Source organism: Sinocyclocheilus anshuiensis, unplaced genomic scaffold, assembly GCF_001515605.1.
Source record: "Sinocyclocheilus anshuiensis isolate Anshui unplaced genomic scaffold, SAMN03320099.WGS_v1.1 scaffold246, whole genome shotgun sequence".
Lineage (NCBI taxonomy): Eukaryota > Metazoa > Chordata > Actinopteri > Cypriniformes > Cyprinidae > Sinocyclocheilus > Sinocyclocheilus anshuiensis.
The window spans coordinates 2,913,562-2,938,524 of NW_015542356.1; the positions used below are offsets into that span (position 1 = coordinate 2,913,562).

Genomic DNA, 24,963 nt, shown 5'->3' on the forward strand with positions numbered 1-24,963 from the left:
TACAGTCTCAGTTTAAAGAAACTGGCTTTTACAACAGAACTAATGTTTTTCAGATTTAAAAGCACTGTCAAAAATCACACCAAGATTCTTGGTAAATGGACGAACATACAAACCTAAATTACCAAGTGCATCTACACAAGCACTCAAATCCCCAGGTCGACCAAACACAACAATCCCAGTCTTATCTTCATTAAGACAAATTATTTTCATTATTATTTTCATTAACAAAGAAAGTTCTGATCCAGCCATATTTTTAAATCTCTCAGGCGATTAAGTAATGACAGAAATTAAGCTTTGTCATTTGTTTTGACAGGCAAATAAATTTGTACATCATCCGCATAACTGTGAAAGGAAATATTGTGTTTTATAAAAATATACCCTAACAGCATATACAAAGAAAACAACATAGGGCCCAATATTGACCCTTGGGGGACGCCACAAAAATGAGGGGCAGCAGGTGAAGAGAAAAACTTCTGTCTGTCAAATACGATTGAAAACATTTAAGGGCTATGCCCTTAATGCCGACACACTGTACTAGTCTAGATAAAAGAATTGTGATATGTGGTACACTATAACTAATAATAATATTATGAACATTAATATCCTCAAGCAAGCAAGCAAATTAATTAATTAATAATAATTCAGCAACTTTATTGTGGGATATATTGGCTATTTTGGTTTAATATTATTGTATTTATTATTATTATTATTATTATTATGTTTTTTGTTTTTTTTTACATTTGAATTTTAGTTTGTTTTCAATTTTATTTTTATTATTAATTCATTAATTAATTTGCTTGCTTGAGGATATTAATGTTCATATCAATGTTATTAGTTATAATATTAATATTATGAACATTAATATCCTCAAGCAAGCAAAAATAATTATTTATTAATAATTAATTAATTGATTATTGTCACTTCCCCGGCAACTTTAATGTGGCATATATTGGCTATTTTGGTTTAATGTTATTGTATTTATTACATTTTTTTTACATTTTAATTTTAGTTAGGCTAGTTTTCAATTTTTTGTGTTTTTGTCTTATTTTATTCTTTTTATTTTATTTTTCCATTTAGCTTTATTATTTTTTTATTTCAGTTGTAATTTTAGTAATAAGTTGTAATATATAATACATAATATATTTTATAATATTTATATTTCAATGAATGAAAATTCGTAATAGTTTTAGTTTGTTAAAAATAACATCACTGATTCATACACATCTTCTATTATAAACATGTTTTTAATCTTTAATCTTTTTTTTAAACATGAATGAAACAGTACATTCCTAGATTTTTGTTATAGACCCCTTTTTCAAAGTCAGAAGAGTGGCTTTCAAATTCAGTTGTGTGAAGAAAAAAAAAGGTTCCAAATTATTATTTTCTTACTGTAGAATTTGGTGTCTCTCCTAATTCTTTTACTCTTACTTAAAACGAACATTGTGCCTGTTTTTCACCAGCATGATTGCATTGTGATTATGGCACCTTCAATTTTGTTTTAACAAAACAAATATCTCTCGCTTGGCAGGTAAATGTGCCATTTTGTCACAAATGCGCTAAGTGCTTTTCAGTCTCTCCACATCTAACCTAGTAGACATGGGTGGTGAGTACATCCAGCCACTCCACCTGTGTGTATTACTTCTGCCTGTAAGGCCTGTTTGAGAGACACAGAGAATAATGAAAGGCTTTCCATGGAGAGATTAATTTAAAGCAATGTTCTTCTGTGAATAAAGTACTGTGCTGTTTTCACTACTGTATGTACTGTAGTGGAGTGAGGCTTGCCAAGGAAATTAACAAAATTAATCCTGTCGGGATGACATCACTTTAAATGACACGTCTGATTGATTTATACAAATCTTTCGTTATGTGAAAATCTGACATGCTTCATAAACTTACAGGTTTGATATGTTTTTCTTCAATTTCAATAAATATCTTTCAGTTTTGTCCAGTGCATCCAAACATTTAAATTAACTGGCTTTGTTCAAGTCAAAAATATAATTTAATTTGACTAACTTAATTAAGTCTCTTATGTTCACCAAGGGTGCATTTATTTCATTCAAATACAGAACAAAACCGTAATATGTGAAATTTAAAATAACTATTTTCTGTTTTATTATATTTTAAAGTGTAATTTATTCCTGTGATGGTAAAGCTGCATTCTGCTTATTCTTATATGCTGATTTCATTTTATTTTTATTATTATCAATGTTTAAAACAGTGTGTTGCTTAATATATTTGTGGAAACTACGGTACTTTTTTTTCAGATTCTTTGAAGAATAGAAATTTCAAAAGAACAGCATTTATTTAAAATATAAATCTTTTTTAACATTAGAAATGTCTTTACTGTCACTTTTGATCAGTGTAATGCATCTTTAATTTCTATAATTTAAAATGTGTATTTTGTATCATTTTATATATAGAGTATTAGTCAAGTGCTTTAGATGTTTGTCTCAAGAGTCTCAGATGTTTGTTCAAAGGCGTTTTGTTTTGTGTTTTTTTTTTTTGTGTGTTTTGTTTATGGGTTACATAAAATGTTTGCCTAAACGTTTTCCAGCTTATTAAGCACAACCAATATAATGTATTGCATGTAAACACTTACTAGGTGCTATTTCTTTTTTTCTTCTTTAAGTATCAGACAAACAGGTTTTGAGAGAGCCTTTTTCTCGGCTGCTTCCTAAATGATCATAGTTAGTAATTTTGGTCAAAGGCTTTACGAACATGACCGTCAAATCAGAAAATGATATATCAAAGCAATAAAGTACAGCACTCATTTACTGCATATTAGTCACAGATGTAGCACTAATGACATTGCTCTTTGATGTGAGTCAGTGGACATTTTTACAGTACAGTGAGCCAACATTAACAATGTTAATGTACCCATGCTGCTGTTCACTGTCTTTAATTGAACAATGTATGGTTTGTTAACGTTGCCATTTTGCAGCTGTCTTTGTTTTTTAATGTTTTTTTTTGTGTAATACCCATGTAGGATATTACTTGTGACAGATGTGGCAGTGCTCATACAAAGCCCTACAGCTTGAAGCTGGGAATGGTGACCTTTTGAGTCAAAGCCTCATACCATGTTTATCCTGCAACATATCTGCACGCAAACACACACAATTAACAGCCGTCGGATACAGTCCCGCCTCCCTCTCGCGGTTCATGCTGCCTCAGTCTATGGATGTGGAATAAAAGTGTTCTCTTGTTCTTCCCCTAAGTGTAACAAATGTAAAACACATTGCTTGGGGAGGGTTGTGCAAACATACAGATTTACACACAAGCACCTTTTCCTCTAGTCAACATCCTCTGTATTGATCAGTAGAGCTCAGGCAGAAAGGTACAATACAGGGAGGGTTTCTGGCCTCTCGCCTTCACCCTCAACAATATGCCTACGGTTCTCAGCACAAACACAGACTCCAGCATGTCGGTGCATTCCTCTGTTGTTCAGCACAGCAAATTCTTGTGTAATTAATGCAGATTTTAGGCATTATCTTGTTTTTTTGGGACTTTACTGAAACATCCTGTGATTTAGTGCTGTCAAATGATTAATCGCATCCAAGATATGTTTTTGTTTACATAATATATGTGTGTGTACTGTGTATATTTATTATGTTTATATAAATACAAACACATGCAGTATATATTTTGAAAATATTTACATGTACATGTATATATTTATATTCATTTAATTTATATATATTTAATATATAAATAAAATTTTTCGTAAATATACACATGCATGTGTGTGTATTTATATATGCATAATAAATACACACAGTACACACACATATATTATGTAAACAAAAACTTTTATTTGGGATACAATTAATCGTGATTAATCATTTGACTGCTTGGCTATAAAGTCAAGCTAGTTTGATGTGTTGGGGTCTCGTTTGACATTAAAGGGCACCAAAGTCTAAAGAGTTGGGACTCTGAATACCTTAGTAACGTGCATAGGTTTTTAATATTTAATAATATAACAATATAACTTTTATTGTGCCCATTGTAAAGCCCCACCCTCTGAATGGAGCTTTACTGCCAGGGTATTTTTTCATGATTGTATTTTTTTTTTTTTAGTGCACTGTAAAATAGATTTTTCAAAGTTGTAAATACTATTATTAGAGCCTGTAATACTATTATTATTATTATTATTATTATTAGATTATTAGAGTAGGTTTTACAAGAAAATATTATCTCAATATTATCTCATTCAAAATTTCATGTTTATTTCAATGCGTTATTGCCGTTTATTGGTAATTAATTGTGAAATTTGAAAATTGTTTCAAATCAAGTACTACATCAAATTATTTTCTATTTTCAAATCTTGTAGAAAGTAGTAGCTAAAATGATAACCCTTCATTGTAGAAAATGATAAAAAAAAAAAAAAGTTAAAGAGAAGTTAAATAAATATTATTGGAAATTTGTGTAGAAACAATTTTTGTTCAGTAATTGCTGGAAATTTCCTCAAAAAATAGCAAGAAATAGCTAGTTTTACATTAAATGAAACATACAATTAGGGAGATTAAAATGTTTATTTCTTGTAAACTTTATTCCAAAAATCTTCGAAAAAGCATTTTTCATAGTGTACATTTTACAAGAAATTTTAATATTATTATTAATATTTAAATTTCAAGTTTACTTGAAATTTACTTGCCGATTTTTTTTTGGGAATTACTTGTAACATGTTATAGCAATTTCTGAAAATTGTTTCTACACCATATTTTTTCAGTGTAGGTCAGTAGTTCAATTTACATGAGCAAATCTTGATAACTTTACAATAATCACAATACACATAAACAGTGGATTAGGACTAAATTGGAGACAAATGTCAAAAATACACTTAATTAATAGCGATGGATATGCTTTGTTGATTGCCAGCCCTACCTTTCTTAGAATTCATCTGAAGAGACGCATCTGGCGGGAAGAGATCCAGGAATCATTGAATATTGAAGATGAACTGTCCTGGATGAGATAAACCTTGCATGATTACTTTACTGACACTAATCCTTTTTCAGCATGAGAGCTGTTATTGCTAGTTGATATTTAACCTGCACTTTTGGCAAATGATCTGATGTGCAGTTTACAGAAGTATGCAGTGTCATTATAGACATTAGTGAACAAAGATAAAATACTAAATCTGATACAGCTGATATACAGGTGCATCTCAATGAATTAGAATGTCGTGGAAAAGTTCATTTATTTCAGTAATTCAACTCAAATTGTGAAACTTGTTTATTAAATAAATTCAATGCACACAGACTGAAGTAGTTTAAGTCTTTGGTTTTTTTAATTGTGATGATTTTGGCTCACATTTAACAAAAACCCACCAATTCACTATCTCAACAAATTAGAATACTTCATAAGACCAATAAAAAAAAAAACATTTTTAGTGAATTGTTGGCCTTCTGGAAAGTATGTTCATTTACTGTACATGTACTCAATACTTGGTAGGGGCTCCTTTTGCTTTAATTACTGCCTCAATTAGGCGTGGCATGGAGGTGATCAGTTTGTGGCACTGCTTCCACGACATTCTAATTTATTGAGATGCACCTATATATCGTGCAGAAGTAGATGTGCTACATATGTATTAAAATAGCTGAATTACTAAAAACATCACAAAATGTTGCTTGCCTTTATAGATTGTTTAACATCACATTTGCATAACATTTCAGAACTGCTATGGTGCATAAAAGGATCTACTATCAACACACACACAATTATTAACAATACATATAATTATATAACAACGATACATGGAAAAAGTCATACTATTCTATGAATTGAGTAGGTAGAGCGAGAGAGCGAGAAATTAAAACAATATATAACAATGGACTTTATGAATGTAAATGGTTTTAGTCAGTGTTTTTCAATGTGAAACATTACACAATATATACCACTTCTTCAATTTCTCAGTTAATTGCTGGAGCATGTTACTAGAAATAATTGTTAATTACAGCCTACAGCAAAGCAATTGTGAACTGAAAAAATAAAATGTGAGAAAGACTTGATGAATACAGCTTTTCTTCTGCTTCCTGCCATTTAATTTACTCTGAAGCGCTGTCTATTTCGGGGCATTGCAGAGCTCTTTACGACACCATGCTTCTTTGTTGAATTGAGAACTTCTGTGTATAAAGCAGAGTGACGTAGATACGCAAGAGAAAAACACAGGCACATCATTGTATTCAAAAGCTATGCGTTTCCATGCTTTTGTACATTTCTTTGTCTTTTCGAGTGTGTACAAGTGCCACATGACTTAAAAAAGGACAAAAAAAATACATGTTATGTTAGGACGCGGCGCACACACACAAGTCAGTATAGCAGCAAGAATCCAGTGTATGCTGTCAGATCTAATGGCTGAATGTGAAAGTTGAAGGTTTGTGTGAAAATGTCAGAGTTTCTCCGAGTTGAGCCTCTTATGAGAAGCTTTGTCTAGAGCACTTGTTTAAAGTACAGCAAGCTGTCATCCTTCAGAACGGTTCTTAACAGGGAACATCTGTGAAACATGTTGTGAGGTGCAGCACTTCACTACCAATGACGCAAATGTATTAGAGTACTGTGGCTTTAATTCAGTTTAATTCTGAAGGAAAGTTGAAGATCATCTAGAGGCATATGAAAGGGAAATACTCTGACAGCTGGCAGCTTGAGGAGGTCATGTACTCTAAAATTAAATGATAGGTTTTAATATGAAAATAATGAGGGCATAATTATGAACTGATACAGTCTGTTGAAAATAATGATATCTTGTGTCTTATAGCATGAAATATGAAATGCAGGTTTATTAGCAACTAATATAGACTGTCTGGAAAACAGTTTACTAGATTGTATTAATGTCTTAAATGTAAAATACTATCTGGGTTGCAAATGGTGTATCGACACAGATTTAAACTTTATGTAGCCTATTTTCATTTTATACTTCACTTATACCGTATTGTCGTCTTTTAATATATACTGTATATATTCTGACTGACACTTGTACAGGGTACAAAATAAACTTGTTATTAATAAGGACATACAGTACTATTAAAAAATGTATACTACCTTTTTAAAAGTTTGAGGTCAGAAAGATTTTTTTACAGAAATGTATGTTTTATTCAGCAAGTATTTATTAAATTGATCAAAAGTGACAGTAAAGACATTTGTAATGTTACAAAATATTTCTTTTTTTTCAAATAAATGCTGTTCTTTTTGAACTTTCTATTCAACAAAGAATTTAACATTTTTTTTAAATTTGAAGAAGGGTCATTTGACATTAAAGACTGGGCATAAATAAACGGATTAAATGTTAAAAATATTAAATTAGAAACGTTATTAAATTAAAAAGTTATTTAAAAATTGATGAAGACACCAAATGATGCACTATCTGTGGAAAGTGTCATCTGTTTTGTATCAAGGCATCGGCATACCATAATTCCACACCTGGCAATAAAATACTTTCCTACTGAAAGTTTTACACTTTGCAACACTCTATCAAAACAAATATTGATATTTTAATGAAGAACAAATCTAATGCGATTTGAATTTGAGAGGCATAAACTATAGTGATGGAGCTTTCTAACATAAGGCTTGCCATGCTATATTAAGTTTAAATTGCCCAAATACAAAATCTTACGATTATATTGAATGCGGCCTGCAGACTAAATATCATTAAGAAGTTGTGGCATCTGTTACTGTCTACGTAATATGAAGCTTATGTTGTGTAAATCTGTAAGCCTCTTCATGTCTAGACAGCAGAACTAGAATGAAAAAAAGTATGATTCTGCTTGAAGCTTGTTTTATTGTGCTCTGTGTGATCGAGTTCAAGAGGGCAATGGTGTGTAGTAAAGATGATTAGGTATTTCACTTCTGCATTTTTATCATTTTATTTGATAAGTTTTATTTTATATAACCTTAAAATAGTGTGTGTGTGTGTGTGTGTGTGTGTGTGTTTTGCATACACATAAAAATCATATCAAATTCTGGCCAAACTAAAATTGTTAGAAAGTAAAACCTAAAAGAGGACACTGTCCTTGAAAACCTTTCATCACAAAAATGCATCATTAAATGAACACTATAGGATGAGCACCAAGTATTTATTATCAAATCTGCCTATCCATCAGCTAATATTCATTTAAATGAATAAGAAAACCCAAAATGTTCTGTTCATGTATTCACCTACATGTCAATTCAACAATTGATTTAAGCTTATTTGTTCTTTTCTTGCATATTTTCGAATTATTCATCTGTACTTTGTATCCAGGCTTCAGCATAATACTCACTAACAACAATCGTCTTGTCAGTGGATTCCCAATAGGATCCTGTTCAGAGAATAAAAGTTCTGGGAATTAGAGTTGAGATAAACGAGGATACAGCAGAATAATCATGATATGAGTACCATATGCTGAGCATGAAGTATTAAAAAATAGGACAATGTTTGTAAACCCACAGGAGGGGGGAAAATGATTAGAGATGAGTAGTGAATCATATGTTTGATATGCTGCTGGGCCGTATATGTTTGCTTAAACAGCTTTAAGCTAAGGCAGATTTTGGTAATGGATTGTGTGAGTGTTTAGGACTAAACCATCAATTCTTAAAGCCTAGAAAAATCCAATGTTTGAAAAGCTAAATGAAAAAAGACCAGAGAAGGACCTTTCAACATACATTTACTGTGCTAACGTGCTAGTGATAGCAGTAGCAGATGATAATACCATAATCGCTCAAGAAAAATAAAAAAAAGATACACTTTTGTAAAAGTCAAGTCAAGTCAAGTCACCTTTATTTATATAGCGCTTTTAACAATACAGATTGTGTCAAAGCAACTGAACAGCATTAATTAGGAAAATAGTGTCAATAATGCAAAATGACAATAGTAAACACAAATTTTTCAGTTAAAGACAGTTCATCATTGAATTCAGTGATGTCAACATCCAGCTCAGTTTAAATAGTATCTTTGCAATCAAGTCAACGGTATCGCTGGAAATGAAGTGTCCCCAACTAAGCAAGCCAGAGGCGACAGCGGCAAGGAACCAAAACTCCATCGGTGACAGAATGGAGAAAAAACCTTGGGAGAAACCAGGCTCAGTCGGGGGGCCAGTTCTCCTCTGACCAGACGAACCAGCAGTACGGAAAAATCAATTTAAGACGTAATAAAACAGACGATGAACACTATTAACAGCAATTATTATATGATGCAATCAAACTTATAGCAAAATGTGGTAGTTCTGTATGTTGTTTCACATATTGCTTATTTTATATAGGGCAACTTATATAACACATATTGCTTTTTTTATATAGGGCAACTTATTTTAAAAAATCCAACTATAATAATCATGTACTGTATTAGTTAAAATAAGTTATTAAACTGATTAAAATAATAGTACACCCAAAAAAAATGTAATGTGCTGAAAATGTACTTATACCCTCCAAGTGTAAGTGTTTGTTTGTTCATCTGAACAGATTTTTTATTTATAAATTTAGCATTACATCACTTGCTCATCAGTGGATCATCTGCAGTGAATGGGTGCCGTCAAAATAAGAGTCCAAACAGCTGATGAAAAACATAATAATTGAGTGAATCCCTGAATCATTTTTACCAACCGATTTGTTCAAAAAGCTGATTCATTCAATAAGAAAACACCGTCCATTGCTCAGAGAAGCAAAACAGTCTATATCACGTACTCTTTGTGTAATATAGATTAAGTTAACTATATTCAGTTATATAAACATAAAAAAGCATACCGAAGCATTTTTGCCATCTACAATTTAGAATGCCTTGAATTTTGAGATTTAATAGACTTGAATTTTGCTTGCTTTCTCCTAGTGTATTACAGTTTTTAATAGAACACTCAAACGCAAGATACGTTTGCTAGTTTTCCGGTTGGCAGATGTAATTGCAGGTTGCCATGTTGCTTTATGCTCAGCTAAGAATTAGAACTCTGTCAGTGCAGTTGAAGGTTGTGAGAAGAAAGGATCCTCTTTGCATATGAATAAAGTAAAAGCAAGCCATCTGCATTGTTCTGTATCAATTAAGGTAGCACAACACATCTGCTCAACGTAAAGGATGTGCATTTGTGATGTCTTGTTCCATAAAATGAACTTGGTTTATGCTGTGCTCATTTTGGTACATTACTTTTCCCTTTCCATTAGCTTTTAGTTTTGTTTATTTGATTGTTAGTTACATTTGCTTTTATCAGAAGAATGACTAGTGTTTTTATCTATAGTTTGTACAAAGAGGAGCCATGTGTTTCTAATTAGTCATAAGCAGAGTGTGCTGATGCACTTAATTGTAGACCATTCTTTAAGGGAAATCCTCAGAGAATGTGTGCAACAACTGCATGCTTGGTTGCTTTGTAAACAAGGACTTGATCATTGTAGATCTACTACTTAGGTTTGCTATATGTTTTTGTCAGTATGGGTCCAGGTATATTTCCATCTTACCAGTGTAGTAAATATGCTTAAAAATACATGGGTGGCACTTTAAGTTTTAGGCCATGTCCACACGTACACGGGTATTTTTATGAATGGAGTTTTTCCTTCTTCCGTTTTTAAAAAAATCTCTGTCCACATGAAAACGCAAACGCCTGCTATGAAGCACTGTCAAGAGCATGCCAAACCAACAGGTGGCGATATAATCTCAACCGTAAAGCCATGTTGGCCAATCAGAAGCCTGAAAAAGTTTCCAGTAGGCGGAGATAACAGCGCAGGCTCCGACGTCACAAGCCAAAAACTCCGGTTTCGTTGTCTACACGATAACACTGCAACCGGAGTTTTTGAAAATCTTCACCCTGGCAGGCGTTTTCAAAAATGTTCGGTTTCAGTGACCTGGTGCTGCGTTTGCATGTGGACGAACGGCCAAACCGTGTAGAAAAAGCTGCGGTTTTAAAAATAACCGCGTTCGTGTGGACAGGGCCTTAATTTGCTAATGTTAGTTAATGCATCAGAGGTCATGAGCTTACAATTCTTTTTTTTTACAATTTTTTTTACCGCATATATATCTAATTTGAAGTTGATTTATAAATATATTATTAATTAATGTTTGATTATAATACATTAATGCTAATTTATATATGTTGATATGTAGTGTGTTTAAAAATCAATATTGCCTGATTAATACATGATTTAAAAGTATTGTTCATAGTTCATGTTAGCTATTGAATTAAAGGAATATGAGAATTTACAAGCAGGCCATTCAAGATACAGATGAGTTTGTTTGTTCATCAGAACAGAAATGTAGCATTACATCACTTTCTCAGCAGTGGATCCTCTGCAGTGAATGGGTGCCGTCAGAATGAGAGTCCAAACAGCTGATAAAAGCATCACAATCATTCACAAGTAATCATTAACTAATTTATGAAGCTAAAAACAAACCAAAAAAAAAAATGTTTTTAACTTCAAATCATTGCTTCTGGCTAAAATGCAAGTCCTCTATTCATAATTTTGCTTTAACCAGTGTTGTTGGATTTTGAAGTGAGACTTTATTGTGGATTATGGATTGGTATTCCAGCCGGAAGCAACAGTTTGAAGTTAAAAACATCTTAATGATGCAGTTTTGGTGTAACAAGATGCTAACTGATGGACTGGAGTCATGTGGATTACTTGTGAATTATTATCAGCTGTTTGAACTCTCATTCTGACGGCACCCATTCACTGCAGAGGATCCACTGGTGAGCAAGAGATGTAATACTACACATATTTGTTCCAATGAAATAAACTCATCTACATCTTGGATAGCCTGAGGTTGAGTACATTTTCAGCAAATTTTCATTTTTAGATGAACTATTCCTTTAAGCTAACCTTATTTTAATGGCAAATATGAATGCCTTGTGTCACACATGTTAAAATTTCTTAAAATTATCAACAGCAGCTTATGTCACAACACTTTTTTTTTTTCTTTTTTTAAACCAAATAAAACAAGAAACAACATGGAGCAGCTTGTGACGTGCATTTTTGTGCTCAAAAGTTTTGTTGTTTACAACAGCTGTATTCTTAGCACATTCATCCAGAATTTCATAAATGTACCTTAAAATGGTCACCTTGATGTGACTAGCTTTAGTGGCAAATCATATTTCACATAAGCTCATGAGTCAATCAAACATTGAAGTGTATTCATATATATATACAGGTGCATCTCAATAAATTAGAATGTCGTGGAAAAGTTCATTTATTTCAGTAATTCAACTCAAATTGTGAAACTCGTGTATTAAATAAATTCAATGCACACAGACTGAAGTAGTTTAATATATATATATATATATATATAGTATTTTTTATTCTTATTTGTATTTTACTTTTTTTATTTTATTTTATTTGGGCCAGTTTGTTTTAGGTTTCACACATTAGCTCTTTCTTGTAACTTAAATTATGGAAAAGAAAACTTGGCCTTGCCATTGTGGTCATTGATTTTGCATGGCAGTGTTTCACAGCAAGCCAGCACTCTGAAACTGTAGTTCTGTGGCGACGCTGGGCCGCTGGGACTCTTAACAGGATTGCTGTCTCTGAAAAAGTTGAGAAGCGAGACGCAACTCCTGCCAACATACACGCAAACAAATGACGCACACATCCACAAAGACACTTAGAGCCTCGCACACACGCAAACACACAAACACACACACACACACACACACACTCATAAGACTACACTCAGAGGTACAGGCATCACAGTGTCATAAAACCCAGTGTGAAAACCAGCATCATTTTCAAGGTTTACAACATCTCATGCCTGCAGGCGCTACTTTTCGCAGGTACCAACAAGAAATATGTTTCAATAATAGTACTGACAGAGAGGAAGACAGTTTCCACACAATGTTATCACATTACTATATGCTCTGAAATGTAGAAATGTACCTGTAGCATGTGATTAGTCTGTAGAGAAATCATTTTAATGAGCATGAGTTGTGCATTACTGTATCCATGCAGACCAGCCAACTGCATCCTCCATTCCTTATGGAGCTACAACACGCTATAATGGCTGTGCTTTGTTATGAAAATAAAATTTAAAAAAAGATAAAAGGAAAGGCTTCCTGTGCCATTTTCTTCTTTTACATATTAATTCATGCATGTTTATGCACAATAGAACACCTGCGCATAATGTAGACTGAACTGCTGGGATATGCAAATCATATATAGTTTCCTTCACATGTGTACATGTTCTCTAACATGCTTAGGTTGTTAAATTACTTGGCAAACACAGTAGCAGCATGTATGCGAATCAGGTTGGGAAAAAAAATAAGAATATAAGATATGGCTACCTTTTTAGTGTGAATTTGAAATGAACTGGCCATGCCCATATGATATTGAATTTGAATATGAATGAGGCATTTACTGGATAGCAATTAAAAGATTTTAAAAATCTTTTAATTCAATCAAATCAAAACTCAAATCAAAACTCTCCTCATTAGAAGTCGCTTTGGATAAAAGCATCTGCTAAATGATTAAATGTAAATGTGAATGTAACTACCATGACTTTACATGGCCAAAAACAATAGCCTTGCAAGATGGTGACATCAATGTCTGACTGCTGCTACTTCTCTGTTTTCTTGTTTTGGAGGTTGTCTGTTTTTGACTTGGGCCAGTAAGCAACCACCCAGAACCCCCTTAGAAACAACCTGGCGATGACACAACTTAGCAACCATATCCACCTTATTATTCAACCTGGAATAATATCTGGTTCATATAGCCGCAGATGAGACCGGAAGCCAGACCAATAGAATTTAAAAATGGCCATGCCCGCTCTTACGGGAAGAAAAAGGTGAATAGCACTGAATTAGGAAAGAACCATTCAGAACACCTTAGCAATATTCTGACAAACACACAAAACTCCAGCATTTAGTTTTTTTTTTTTTTTTTTTTTTTAATGAAATACTTTTAGATAATCAGTGTTATATCCAAAGTCATTGGAAAAAAAACGTACTTTCCAGCTAAAACGAATAATAGTCGCAGTAAAGCACCAATCTATTTTATTCCTTTTCACGCAAATTACAATTACAGGGCAGATGATTAATAAAGATTTATTTTCACACGGTTCCTTGCACAATACTATGTTATGACCTCAAAACACTTTTACCATAGTGTGTGATTTGTTAAATAATACATTAAAAGTTGCATCACATAACCAACTCCATATGTATGGATTTTTTGAAACTGTAAACTTGCTCAGTACCTCACCCGGTACAGCGATACTCTTGTGATGCAGAATGCTTGGGTATGAGTCCGAAGAAACACAAATCACGACAAAAGTGCTTAAATGCAAGCTAAAATGGAATTGTTGCCTCGGCAAGTGTGTTTTATTTGCTAGCATTGTTGGTTAGGTTTAGGGTATGGGTTTAGTGCAGGCGGTATGTTGTTTTCAAGTTCAATAAAGCATTAACCTTTTATCGCCGCTCACTTCACATTTCATTTCTGAACTAGATTTGTTTCCAAAGTAAAACATTGCCAGATTCACTTTCATCTGTGTAAGGCTTTTAGCGCCTCTCACTGTACATTTTACTTGTAAAGTTTTGTGGAATGTGCAGGAACATGATATAATTTTACAGAAATGTCACCACAGGCACTTTTTTCCAGTGAGCCTGGATTGGTTATATCATTTGCTATTTGTATTCGTTGGATCCAGTCAGCTAAATTCTCAGCAAACAGCAGCCTGCACTAAATAACTACCAACAACAGATATAAATTGCCAAGCTGGTGCAAATAGTAGTAGTCGCTTGATGAGACAACTTCCCCAACTGATCCCTTCTAGGAAAAAAACATTACTCTGAGCTTGATTATTCTGTCGACTTTCCTCAACAAGAATGCGCAAATTGGGTCCTTAAAGAGCCAGAATGGCGATCTATGCGATCTATGCACACTTCATGTAGTCAATGTTGTAGAGCATGAACAGCCATTTGGTTTTATCCTCCCAGGCTTGATTGTCTCATGTTCATAAACGTTGCCACTTGTTATGTGCTCCAAACACCTGTGTTAATCAGAAAAGAGGAAATTGATTCGCAGCCATAACAGCCTGCTGTGCTGTGGTCCTGTTCTCCTGCTGGAAGACCTTAATAGTTGATTCTCAGCATACTGCATATTACCTTAATGTTCCTATTTTAAAGTGACACCAAATATCTGTAAATGTACAGGGCGAAGCCACCATTTTGTTGTCTTTATTACCGAACACATCAAGAGGCATCTGTTCAGCTGGTGATTATAGAGATTTCCTTTCTTTCCCTTCAGAATCCTCTTGTGTTTCCTTGTTTGGTTTCTTTGTGCTTTCTGTATAACTTGTATTCTGCATTCAGTTGGACATCTCTGTCTGACCTCTCCTCTGTCGGTTTGCCACATTTGCCACATTTTGTTTTCTACTCCTTTAGAATGACTGTTTTGTTCTCTGTTTCTTTCTGCAGCCAGATTGGTGTTTTTAAAACAAAAACAAAAGAAGAAAAGGATGCTTTTTCTATGGAATGTCAAACAACATGATCTGTCCTTATGGATGAATGGCTTTAATAGCTTTTTAATGTGTATAATTGATGATCATTGAGTGTTGAGATGTACTTTTTTGCTCTTACACTCTCGTAGATAGAGGTTCTTTGCAGCACCTCTTCTTAATAAGAAACATTTTCACTCTATAGAGTTGACTGCACATGGGGAGGAATAATATTTTAATGTTACATTATAGACTCTTCAGCTCTGTATTTTTGGATTCTCTAAAAGACTAGTATATTGCTAATGGAAATAATAAAATGCAACTAATCATATTATTGTTAGAATAGCAGAATGAATAGGCTTTTAAAAGGAGAATAAAATACCCATATCTTTTGATGGTGATGCTAATGGCAGTCTAATCAAACTCTACAGTATTTTACTGCAAATTCATCTGTCAACACATACAGTAGTGTGTTTCCCAAAAGCAGCTATGGTCTCAAGTTCTATTGTGGGACTTACTTGCAACCGTAGTTAGCTAATGATGCTTTTGGGAAATGCATCCTATGCTAATGTCCCTTCATCCTTTAAAAAACATTTTTTCCAAAAGAAAAAAATAAATAAATAAACCATGGAAAATGCCAAGCAGTTAATCTTTAAATGTCTACCTCAAAATGTTCCATGCATTTATTCAAAGGTGAATAAATGTGTAAATTAATGTTATTTTTTTTGATAAACTATCCCTCTAATACACAGTACCGTTCAAAAGTTTAAGATTTCAAATATTGAAAATATTTTTGAAAGATGTTTCTTATGCTCACAATTATTAATTTTGTATTTATTTTGTGTGTGTGTGTCTGTGTACAGGTTTATATATCCTGGTGGGGACTTAAACCTGAATGCACACAGACTCATGGGGCCTCATTTATCAATCTAATGTAGAAACGAGCGTAGATCCGTGCGCACAAATCAACTTACGACAGAGTTCACGTGTGATTCATGAAACATTCGTATTCCGCCAATCTCATCGTACGAATTATCGCACATTGATAAATGTAGCGGCACAAAACAATCGTCATTTTAATATATCGCCCCTAAAAACACCCTGTTTTAGAAGCCTCGCCCCTAGAGTTTACGACACGGAGAAACGAAACCCGGCCAAAAAGAGAAAGTAATCTCACGAAAGAGAAATTGATCTTACTCCAAAAACACCCGTTAACCTTGCAATTGCAAACAATTAGGCTACATTCATTTATGTAATTTATATGTATATTAAAATACTGGTAAATATAAACAGCCTATTTAGTTCCCCTCACTCTACAACAAATATTTTAAAATTAACGGTATTCAGAACAGAACAAGAATGAAAAATAAGTAGTTATAAAATTATATATTAAACTATAAAATAAAACACAAATTAGGCTATAGTGGCATTCATTATAACAGTATACAAATGTGAAGCAAAACTGAAACGGCATTGGGCTCACGAGCCTGTCTCATACCACAAGAATCAAAATGTTTCCATTTTTGCCATATTTGTAACATTTGTTTGCATAACTATTATTCATTATGTAGCCTAAACATGGCTTTATACTTCACTCATGTTCTAATATCCGTGTAAAATCCTTCACATGCACAAAAATGTTTGTTTGGGCGCTGAACGCTGATTTTACAGCAGACCTTTTAAAATAAACAGTGTAGCTTTTATGTTTGGTTGACTGCATTTTAGTTTGATGATGAATGGCTGAAATGTCAGGCAACAGTAGAACTAATGTTGTTTGTGTGTGCGTGAGACGCCTGTGCGATCAGATGGATTAAATCAAATAAAGAAAAGAAATAAAATGCATTAAGAGTGTCACAAAAACGAGCGTAGCCTATACTTGTTGCACAGTGTTTTATTTTTTTCCTTTTGTTAATCTGTTAATTATATTATAGCCTATTGTATATTTTGTGTGATCCTGTTTATAGACTTAATTTCTGTTTTTCTCTGTTTTCATGATGCGACGATTGAATCCTCATGGTCTTGTTTACGCTGCTATTCGCGCATATAAAGCTAAAGCCCTGTATGAAAAAAAAAAGACATTCTAATCTTACTGGTTAACGATTGACTAATGAGCTTCGTTTGATGGTCAGGAAAATAAAAATGAACAAAATGCTGTCATTCTACAATTCTCCACCGTATTTACTATGCTGCGCGCAAGTTCAAGTAACTCAAAAACTTGCGTACATGAGCTGAGACCAGACGTGAGATTTGATCGTTAGCACCAGCTCACGCCCATATTGATAAATACCAAGTTTTGCATTGAAACGACCGATGCCCAATTTTCTGTCGTATGTTCGTTTCGTAAACGAGGCCCATGGGGACTCGTGTCATGGTGGGGACCTAAACTGAGGTCCCCATGGGTACAAAAGCTTATAAATCATACAGAATTAGTTTTTTTGAGAAAGTAAAAATGCAGAAAGTTTTCTGTAAGGGGTAGGTTTAGGTGTAGGGCAATAGAAAATACGGTTTGTACAGTATAAAAACCATTACGCCTATCGAGTGGATAGCTGACCAGACAATGTGTGTGTGTTTTATTCCTGTGATGGTAGCAATCACAATTCTTCAGTGTCACATGGTCCTTCAGAAATCAAGTAAGATTATTGTTATCAGAGTTAAAAACAGAAACATTGAAATTTATGTGGAAAACAGCATTTATTTGAACTAGAAATATTTTGTAACATTATACACACCTTTACTGTCATTTTTGCTGCATCCTTGCTGAATATAAGTATTAATTCCTTAAAAAAAAAGAAAAAGAAAAGAAAATCTTAGCCTGCACTTCCAGGTCATCATTGCTGGGTTCTGATGTAAAAAGAACCACTCTCATGCGGTATCTAGCTGTAGAACGTATTTGTGACCCTGGACCACAAAACCAGTCATAAGGGTCAATTTTTTGAAATTGAGATTTATACATCATCTTAACAAAGCTGAATAAATAATCTTTCCATTGATGTATGGTTTGTTATGATAGGATAATATTTGGCTGAGATACAACTATTTGAAAATCTGGAATCTGAGGGTGCAAAAAAATCTAAATATTGCGAAAATCACCTTTAAAGTTTGTCCAAATGAAGTTCTTAGCAATGCATATTACTAATCAAAAATTAAGTTGTAATATATTTACAGTAGGAAATTTACAAAATATCTTCATGGGACACGATCTTTATTTAATATCCTAATGATTTTTGGCATAAAAGAAAAATCAATAATTTTGACCCATACAATGTATTTTTGGCTATTGCTACAAATATACCCATGCGACTTATGACTGGTTTTGTGGTCCAGGGTCACATTTTGGGCAGAATAGATGTGCACACTAGTGGGATATTTGCAAGGAGCTGCTTGTGTACTCAGTACCCTGCAGTATAAAGCTACAGCTCTTTCTAATGGCTCCAGTGACCTTTAGACCTTTATAGACTTTTACTTTTCTCATTACTTTTACGATTAGCTCATCTCAAAATGTCTCCTTTCTAATGAAAGAGTTGAATTTGCTCTGACATGGCCCTTTATTATAAGAAGAATGGCCAAGCTTTCATTCATCTTTATGCCCAATAATATTTAATCTTGACCTTGGGTAGTGGAAATTAGCTCTGCCGTTGTGGTGAGCCACATTTGATGATATGGACATTTTCTTGTGTAATAACAGATGTTATCGTCAAAATGTAAATCAACCAATAAAGTTTTCAGTGTCACTCAGTATCTGCGGTACAGTCAGTGCTGCTGGCACCCGCGATTGCGTACCTATTCATGCATAGCTAAACTAATGAAGGATTAAACCTGCTTTGGCTTGGAACGCCTAATTCTGCCAGATGAGCTGTTTAATGTGGGCTGCTTTGAGGGCAAACAAGCCCCCTGGTCTTGTGGTCTTGTGGTCCCTTGAATTTGCATAATTCCTTGGACATCTTAGTCCTAGTTATTGGTGCGCTCTGTTTATACATCAGTAGATTAGAGGTAATTTACATGTATATTTATGAAATGATAAGATAATGCACAATGACAGTCTTGGCAGAAATCAGTGTGTTGAATGTAAACACACATGCAGCCAAAGCTGATTAAAGTGTTATGGCTGACAAAAGGGACGCTGGTCAACACTGGTGGAAAAGGGCAAAGCTATTTGTTTGGCAGGCGTGGGAGACAGCTGATAATTATGTTTCCCATATTGGTTTTAAAATGCGACCTTGTGTTACTATGTTGGCAATATGTGTGTGATTTAAAGGGGTCATATGATGCGATTTCAAGTTTTCCTCTCTTTGGAGTGTTACAAGCTGATTGTGCATAATGATCTTTAAAAAAGCATCATATGACCCCTTTAAAAATACTTCAAAAACATTGTCCCAGTCATATTTGACCTCTAAATAAATAAATAAAAATAAGCATCAAGAAATCAAAAGATGGATTTCGCTTAAAGAGAACAAAATGAGGGGTTTTGTTTAGAAAGCTCTAGTCTGGCGAACATTGTGTCCTTATGGATGAATGCCTTTAATAGCTTTTTAGTGTGTATAATTGATGTTCATTAATATTTTTTTTTTTCTGAGTAATAACATACATTCGGCTACTGCTTCTTCACACTGCTTCTTATTTGTAGCACTTCTTATCAAGAACCGTTTTTACTGTATGGAATTCATTTTCACAACGTTCAATAATATTTTGCTTATAGAAAATAAAGCCCATTGCAGTTGTTTGCATTTGGACTCTTAAGCACATTGTCTTGCCTATTGTAATTACCGTAGCCTAAAAAAAAATAATAATAAAATGTAGGGCTGCAACTAACGATTATTTTGATAATCGATTAGTTGGTCAATTATTCTTATTATTTTCTCGATTAATCGGATTAAAAACAAACTATTTTCTTTTTTTATTTTATTGACAAAAACACACTATTCCACATTCTGCCCAATGTCCTTAAAACAAACGTTCCATCTGAATGCTATGAAAACATACAGTGCTTAACAATTTATTAGACCACCTGCCATAATAAAGAGAAAACACTTTTTAGGAATTGTAGGAATCTGTAAAAAAAATGTTTAAATAAAAAAAATGTTTATTGTCATTTATTTATAACTAAATACTTTTATTTATTCACATAACAAAAATGGCCTCCTATGCCCTTCATAGCTTGCATTCTTGCTGGCATTAAGTACTTTTTGACTGTAATTGGGTATCTGAAAAAAAAACACTATAAAGCTCTCTGCCTTTCTTTCATAGATAACAGCAATAATTATATTATAGCATTAGAAACAGCCTACTACTGTTATTAAAGAGATTATGCATATTGGAGGACTAACCCATACAGAAAGCTAAAAAATGATTTTGGTAATCACCAGTACTGTTAGTTTAGAGCAGCAGTGGCACAAACCATAATTTGTTAAAAACCTTACATTTGTTTTAATAAATTTGTTAAGCATTGTATATAATGAATGTAGTTTAAATCTCTGCATTAAAAATTAAAATAATAATAAAGATGATAAAGACGAATAAAATCACAAACCCAGTGGTAACCAATAGGTGAGAGTAATGTTCTGCAGGAACACACGTTCACTTTGACCACAGTCAAGTCATAGCCCGATTCGGACGGTAATTGTTTCTCATATGGACGTCTGGAAAAATAAATGTACGTATCACCTCAGTGATAAAACTAATGAATTCCGAATAGGGCTTAGTGTCTTAGTTTCTTTATCCTGTTAAAGGCGGTTTTGAAGCGTCTGATATTTATATTCAGACAATTACACGCTGTTATCCCCTTACAGTTCCTACTCTCATAAAATATGCGCAATGCATGTTGACCTTTAAACCTTTATTTAACGTTCAACAACAGATATTTCAGCACAATTAATGTTTTTGCGCTGATTATTAATTGTCTCTGTTTTCCGTTTTCCGTCGGCGCTCATTCAGTAAAGATTAAAATTTTACACAGACTGTCAGGACTTACTTTTATGCAATATGCAAAATGCTCTCGTGAATTTGTGACATTTATACATTAGGATAGGACCGTTAACTGAGAGTTTTTTTGCGCTGAGGACGCACACGCATCTGTTAAAGCGCCTGACAGGGCAAGCCATTACGCTAATGCATTAGCTTAAAGCTTAAAATAAAGAATTCTCATGTTTTGGGTAGCTTGGATCACGTAACTCTCCTGCAGCATCTCATTCTGTTTCCTCCACTATTTTAGATGCATTTTGTCCATAGAAATAAGTAATTCAGTGCTTTAATTTGACGCGACCGGCTGAAGTTGGACAAGTATGTAAACTCCGTTGGACGTGCACTGTGGGCAGACCCGATTAATCGATAATGAGAATCGTTGTCGATGATTTTCATAATTGATTTTATCGATTAGTTGTTGCAGCCCTAATTAATTCATTAATTCATAAAAATAAATAAATACAAACATACATAAGAACACAATCACGATGTTCATGTGTGTTTTGTGTAGGATTGTGCAGTTTTACAGATTGTGACTGGCTTGTGAAGTTTGTATCAAATATGCAAGACAAGAATGCAAAAATTAATTATTTTGGAAATTAAAAAAAATACGTTAAAAAAGAAAGAGAAATAGAATTTCAAGGTCATTAAGAAATATTTACACATCATGGTACACCTTCTTAGTTTTCTCAATTAGCAAGTGTGAAAAACAAGTTAATTTTTGGAGCCTGGTTGTATTCATGTGTTTTCATGTGAAACAGCTTCACATTTCAAATGAAGGAACCCAATTAAAGAGTTTGATGTATTTCACTCTTTCTGCGTGGGTTTCTTTTGTTAATGAAACCTGATGAAAATGTTTCTCCACTCTGTATATCACGGTCCTGTTTGCTCTGCGTAAAATACAATCCTGGGGACGTTTATATGGAAGCCCAGTAGAAGTGAAGATCAGGGATCATGAGAGGCTCCACGCTCATCCATCTCTTTCTGTCTCTCTTTGTAGAATCCCAGTGCCCTCTGTGTGATTGCCAAGGTATCTCCACGGCTGCGGATCCTGGCAGTGTGGCACTGGAACTCTGCCATTTAACGGAATTAAAAGGGGATTTAGGGAGATGCGTGTGTTTGCGGGGGGATTGGTGGCCAGCAGAACTGTGCACCAGAGTGTTACTTAACATGTTTACTAACACACTAGCCAGGAGGCAATTACGTCCCATAGTTCATCCCGACCTGTTCTGATTGATAGCTACTCTCAATTGGTTCCCGAGCGTCTGATTGTTGCTGGGTTAATGAGACGGCCCTATCCGCCTGGCTCCAGGGGACGCAGCCTTTTCAGAGCTGTTGGTCTTGTGTGTGTGTTATTAGATGCCATATTGGGCTAAGCTTATTTGGATAATCAGAGAGGCCCTTTCCTCTCTCTCTCATTAGTTCACTCTCTCTCTCTCTCTCTCAGTAATTGTTGGCTGTGTTGTGCTGTGCTCTGCAGTGCATTATGTAAATGCATAAACCCTCTGGTGCAATGGTTGCACAGTGCCAGCTAGTGTATGACAGTATCTGCCGGGGCATTGACCGGCATGGGCTTGGGATGGGGGTGGGGTGGACTGCGCTGTCGTCGTCATGGCAGCCCGTGACTCACAGTTGTACCCTGTGCTACTTAAGTCACGTGACCCCTCCGTGAATAACTCCTTCAGCGACCTCAGCAGTGCCGCCCACTGAGAATGAGCATTCACACCTGTTTTATGCAAAACAAGATGCACATACATGCATGTAAAGCAGCGTGTCATGCTTCACTCTCATAACAAAAAAATGCATTTTTTTCAGGTATGCTCATAATAATAATAATAATAAAAAATTATAAAAACAAAATTATAAATAAACAGTTCATTCATTTTAATCAAAATGAACAGTACTACCATAAAATGCATATTATGGACACCAACATAACATTTTCATTAAAATCCTTTAAATAAATTATGACAAAGTTAGCAACGTGCACATGGTGTTTGGATTCCACATGTAAAAATTATTTTTTAAAACTATTTTTTTAATATTTAAAAATATTCACATAACTTTGTCTAAATATTGTGTAGTTTCCCGTTAATTTATTACTTTTAATTATAATGGGAATAAAATAACATATAAATGAAATATATATATATTTTGAAGCGTCTGATATTTATATTCAGACAATTACACGCTGTTATCCCCTTACAGTTCCTACTCTCATAAAATATGCGCAATGCATGTTGACCTTTAAACCTTTATTTAACTTTCAACAACAGATATTTCAGCACAATTAATGTTTTTGCGCTGATTATTAATTGTCTCTGTTTTCCGTCTGTCGCTGGCGCTCATTCAGTAAAGATTAAAATTTTACACAGACTGTCAGGACTTACTTTTATGCAAAAATGGAAATGCTCTCGTGAATTTGTGACATTTATACATTAGGATAGGACCGTTAACTGAGAGTTTTTTTGCGCTGAGGACGCACACGCATCTGTTAAAGCGCCCGACAGGGCAAGCCATTACGCTAATGCATTAGCTTAAAGCTTAAAATAACGAATTCTCATGTTTTGGGTAGCTTGGATCACGTTACTCTCCTGCAGCATCTCATTCTGTTTCCTCCACTATTTTAGATGCATTTTGTTCATAGAAATAAGTAATTCAGTGCTTTAATTTGACGCAACCGACTGAAGTTGGACAAGTATGTAAACTCCGTTGGACGTGCACTGTGGGCAGACCCGATTAATCGATAATGAGAATCGTTGTCGATGATTTTCATAATTGATTTTATCGATTAGTTGTTGCAGCCCTAATAAAATGATGGAAGTGTGGGGGGGAAAAAACAACAAATATTATTTAAATTGTAAAATTATAGCAGTATTATTTTAGTATCACTGAGATACTATTAAACGTTTTGTTATTTATTAAGTTATTTTAAGTTTTATTTTATTTACATGTTTATTTACATTTTCATTGAATTTAACTGAATTACTGTATAGTTTTAGTTATTTTAGTACATCAAGTTAAACTAAATTGCATATGTTTCCTTGTATAATAATATATATTTGATATATTTATTAAGTTAATGTTTATTTTATTTTAGGTAACAGGTTTGATTATGTATAGACCTGGTGAATGGCCCTTAAATGCTAATTCTCCATCACGTAATTAGAGATAAAATATATTTGCTGAAACAATCAAGCCATTTTAGATTGCTTCTACAAGTCTCTTTTAGCTCTTTTATAATAATCCTACCATTTACAGAAAATAATAATAATAATACAACTATTTCTAATTCACAGAATATATTTTAGCATCATTGGAATACCAACAGATAAGCTATTACATTTTAAAGGTCAGAGAGAGGACATGTTAGTGTATTAATGATTTATGATTGATAATAGTACAGTTTGTCCTCTCATCTGGCCATTAGCATTACATTTAATTCAGCATTACAGACATAGGTTAGAATCTTTTCATGTTTTTCGAAAATGTTCTCATGAAACCCAACTAGCTGACAAACATCACTTTGACACTGGATGATTTCATGGTAGCTAAATGTGGGTTAATTGCTGATGTTTGCAACGTGGGGCTCTTACTGTTCACCAAGATAGCCCCCCCCCCCCCGGGCTTGGGGC

At 33.9% G+C, this 24,963-nt stretch overlaps 1 protein-coding gene across 1 annotated transcript in view; it reads left to right on the top strand.

The window, feature by feature from the left end:
• Nucleotides 1–24,963, top strand: part of tmem132e (transmembrane protein 132E) — a 380,857-nt gene that overhangs the window by 162,453 nt on the left and 193,441 nt on the right. The window lies entirely within an intron of this gene.